We start from the raw sequence: 4988 nt of genomic DNA on the forward strand, positions 1-4988 counted from the left end.
AACAATTCTAGAATAGTGTCTTGCATGTATTGATAATTCTTTCGTTTAGAAGTCTTTTTAACAGGTGGCCGACGTTAGAACTTGCCTTAATGCTACTTGCCGGACCAAGGAGGTAGATAATAGGAAAAGAATTATCAACATAGATTTAGTGTATACTATCTAATAGGCTAGTATTGATTGGTACGAGGTAATAACTTAGTCAAATATCGAATACGATGCTTAATATGAGGTAAAGATAAGGGTTAGGAAAGCAACACACGTAGCCGGACCAAGGTGCGGAGTGAGATTTTCTAGATGCCGGACCAAGGATTTAGAAATACATAACTTATCACTTTGCATGCAAGATACTAGGAAAGAATTGTTATAGTTAGACTTATCAAGTTATGAACCTGTGGGGAACACGTAAACCCTAGTTACTTTCATTAACTGAGTAAACTCCAACATTTGAAGCTGTTAAGTGTCTCTTTCAATTTCGCTAGTTATTTTCATTTATTTAGAAATAGAAAACCCCTCTTTTATCATTTTTGATTTCCAAGGGAGTAATTGACTGAACAATAGTAATAATAGATTGAAGTTAATCTAAACTATTTTCCTCGTGGGAACGATCCCAACCTCACTAGTTGGGTTATTTACTTGACACGACCGCTTTACTTCTTATTTGAGAAGTAAGTTTGAGCGTATCAAACCACGGCCCCAAGCATACTACAGAGGCTATGACAACATAGCAGACTCCGATGGTCCACTTGTCTTGCCTCCTCTACCACCAGGCCACACCTTCGTGGTAACTAGTAGCCTGATGCAAATGCTCACTCCAGAGGTTTGTTTTCAGGGATACCTTCTGAGGATCCACATGCCCATATAGCTAAGGTAAGAGCAGTGTGTAAAAGTTGTGTAGGGAGGCCTGACTTGGACTTGGATGTAATAGGGCTTAGTGTTTCCTCTCTCACTGACGGGAGAGGCTGCTATATGGTTCACTGAGCTCCCTTACAACTCAATTTTAACTTGGAACCAACTAAGGGATGTTTTCTTAGCACGCTACTATCCGGTCTCCAAGAAACTAAACCACAAAGACAGAGTGAACAACTTTGTGGCACTACCAGGAGAGTCAGTTAGTAGTTCTTGGGATAGATTCACCTCGTTATTGAGAAGCGTCCCAAATCACCGTATAGATGATGAGTCACTGAAGGAATACTTCTATCGGGGACAGGATGATAATAATAAAGCGGTGTTGGACACTATAGCAGGTGGATGTTATGGGGAGTGTCCTTATGCTGAGATTGCTGAAAAATTAGAGAAAATCTCCCGGAATAATAAAGCTTGGAGTACTAGGAAGTCAGATACCGGGAGAAATACCTTCGCAGTACAGTCCCCTCACAACCCAGCCACAGATGAGATTCGTGAAGAAATGGCTCAGATTAGAACTGAGCTTGGGTTGGTACTAAAACATGTCACTGGGGGTGCAGAAAAGATAATGCAGTCAACTACTTGTCGAAACCACCGCCACAAAATGATGAGTGTTATTATGAGGAAGATTCCTATGCGGTAAATGAGCAGACGGGGGGTTTCCGACCAAGTGCCCAAGGCTCTAATCAGTAGAATTGGCGCCAAGGTCAAGGGAACCAAGGTCGGAACTATGGTAACAACAACCGTGAGGGTCATTATGTCCGAGATGGAAACTACAACCGCGACAACAACTTCAACAGGGGTAACTATGGTAATAGAAATGACAGAAATGGGCCCTATGTTCCTCCTCAAAATCGTGAAGTTACTCCTAGGGATGGTGGAGGTAGTATGGCGCGAGTTGAGGATATGTTGCATAAAATGATGAGGAGGTTCGATGCTAGTGATGAGCACAATAAAGATTTGAGGAATGATTTAGCGGGTATTGGGCAAAAAGTCGATACACATGCAATATCGATTAAGCAACTTGAGTTACAATTGGCCCAATTATCTGCAACTGTGAACACACGGCAACCGGGCACTCTTCCTAGCAACACTGTCCAAAATCCGAAAATGATGGACATTGTATGGCAATCACTACTCGCGGTGGCAAGCAAACAATTGATCCACCTATGCCAACTAATGAGAAAAAGGTGACAAAAGATACTGATAATGTGGTAGATATTAATGGTGAAGTAGAGGATAACACTACAAAAGATGCTGAAGTGCCTAAAAAGGTAACTCCCATGCCTAGGCCACCACCCCCATTTCCTCAAAGATTATTGAAAAAGACCGAGGATGGTAAATATCGGGGTTTTATAACAATGTTGAAACAACTTTCTATCAATGTCCCTTTGGTAGAAGCTTTAGAACAAATGTCCGGTTACGCCAAGTTTATGAAAGATCTGGTTACAAAGAAACGATCGGTCACTTTTGAGGATGATGATAGAATGCAGCACTGTAGTGCTATTGCTACAAGATCTCTCGTACAAAAGAAAGAAGATTCGGGTGCATTCACTATTCCTTGTACAATCAGGATTACATTTTGCGAAAGCATTATGTGATCTGGGGGCAAGCATAAATCTCATGCCCCTCTCGATTTACAAGAAGTTGGGTTTGGGTGACCCAAAGCCCACTGCGATGCGGCTACTGATGGCTGATCGAAAAGTGAAAAGGCCTATAGGGATACTCCATGATGTGCTAGTAAAAGTGGAGTCATTCATATTTCCGGCAGATTTTGTTATTCTTGATTGTGAAGTCGATTTTGAAGTGCCCATTATTCTTGGGAGGCCATTCCTTGCTACAGGTAGAGCCTTAGTTGATATGGAAAAGGGGCAGATGAAATTTCGGTTAAACAATGAGAAAGTGACCTTTAACATTTGCAGGTCCATGAGGCAGAGTGGTGAGCTCCAATCGGTATCTGCTATATCCTACAACATTGGTGAGACATCTGAGACACAAATAGAAGAACGTCTAGGTGTAGAAGCATTAGCGGTAGTGATAATGATTTTGATAGCGATTGCATTGAAGAGTATGAGTCATTAGTCGCGTCTCTTGATCGAGGTGATGTTCGGTTTAAACCGAAGAAATATGAGTTAGATATGAAGAATCGCGAGTCCCCACACGCGAAACCATCTATAGAGGAGGCTCCAAAGTTAGAACTAAAAGCTCTCCCACCTCATCTCAGGTATGAATTCTTAGGAAATGGTGACACTTTGCCGGTAATCATTACATCAGACCTGAAAGAACAACAAGTTGAGAGTTTGGTAAAGGTGTTAAAAAGGTTCAAAAGAGCTATTGGGTTGACTATTGCAGACATTATTGGGATCCCTCCTGGTATTTGCTCTAATAAAATCCAACTCATGCCTGATCATAAGCCAAGTATTGAGCACCAGAGGCGCTTAAATCCTCCTATGCAAGAGGTCGTGAAGAAGGAAATCATTAAGTGGTTGGACGCCTGAGTAATCTATCCAATCGACGATAGTAATTGGGTATGCCCGGTTCAGTGTGTACCTAAGAAAGGGGGAATGACTGTGGTCCCCAACGAAAAAAATGAACTTGTTCCAATGAGACCGGTTACTGGATGGAGGGTGTCTATGGATTACCGCAAATTAAATTCATGGACTAAAAAAGACCACTTTCCTATGCCCTTCATGGATCAGATGTTGGATAGATTTACCGGAAAAGGGTGGTATTGTTTTCTTGATGGATATTTGGGGTATAATCAGATTTCTATTGCACTAGAAGATCAAGAGAAAACCACTTTTACTTGTCCATATGGGACCTTTGCGTTCAAAAGAATTCCGTTTGGGTTGTGTAATGCACCCGCCACATTTCAGAGATGTATGATGTCGATATTTTCCGACATGGTGGAAGATACTATAGAAGTTTTTATGGATGATTTTTCTGTGGTTGGTGATTCATTCGAGCGGTGTTTGAACAATTTATCTGAGGTCCTTAAGAGATGTGAAGACTGCAATTTAGTACTGAAATGGGAAAAATGTAATTTCATGGTGAAAGAAGGTATTGTTTTGGGTCATCACATTTCAGAAAAGGGCATAGAGGTTGATCGAGCTAAAGTCGAGGTAATAGAGAGACTTCCCCCACCGATCTCTGTGAAAGGTGTGAGAAGATTTCTTGGGCATGCAGGTTTTTACCGGAGATTCATCAAAAACTTTTCAAAGATTGCACATCCATTGTGCAAACTACTGGAGAAAGATTGTAAATTTTGTTTTGATGAATCCTGTCTTAAAGCATTCGGTGAGCTAAAAGAAAAATTGGTGTCTGCACCTATCATTATTTCTCCGGATTGGAACATTCCATTTGAGGTGATGTGCGATGCTAGTGGGGTTGCTCTTGGTGTAGTATTGGGACAAAGAAAGAACAAAATCCTTCACCCCATTTACTATGCTAGTAAAGCCCTAAATGAAGCTCAGAAGAACTACACAGTGACTGAGCAAGAACTCCTTGCAGTAGTCTTTTCTTTTGAGAAATTCCACTCCTATTTGCTAGGTACTAGAGTTATAGTGCATACGACCACTCAGCATTGAGATATTTGATGGCAACGAAGGATGCGAAACCCAGGTTGATTCGTTGGGTATTACTGCTACAAGAATTTGACTTTGAAGTGATGGATAGAAAAGGAACTGAAAATCAAGTTGCTGATCATTTGTCCCGTCTAGAGGATGAAGCTATGAGAGAGTTGAGGGATAAGACTGACATTGATGATACTTTCCTCGATGAGCATGTATTGGCTGCTTCACAAGACTTAATTCCATGGTTCGCAGATTTTGCGAACTATCTGGCTAGTGATATCGTTCCATCGAACTTGTCCTTTCATCAAAGAAAAAAGTTCATGTACGATGTGAAGAAGTTCTTTTGGGATGAACCATAGTTATATAGGAGTTGTGCCGACAGGCTTATTCGGCGTTGTGTGCCACAATGTGAGATGTTGAGTGTGTTGGAAGCATGCCATTCCTCACCCGTTGGTGGACATCACAGCGGTATCCGAACCGCTCATAAGATATTACAATGTGGTTACTATTGGC

The sequence above is a fragment of the Solanum pennellii genome, chromosome 4 (genome assembly GCF_001406875.1).
Source record: "Solanum pennellii chromosome 4, SPENNV200".
Taxonomy (NCBI): Eukaryota; Viridiplantae; Streptophyta; class Magnoliopsida; order Solanales; family Solanaceae; genus Solanum; species Solanum pennellii.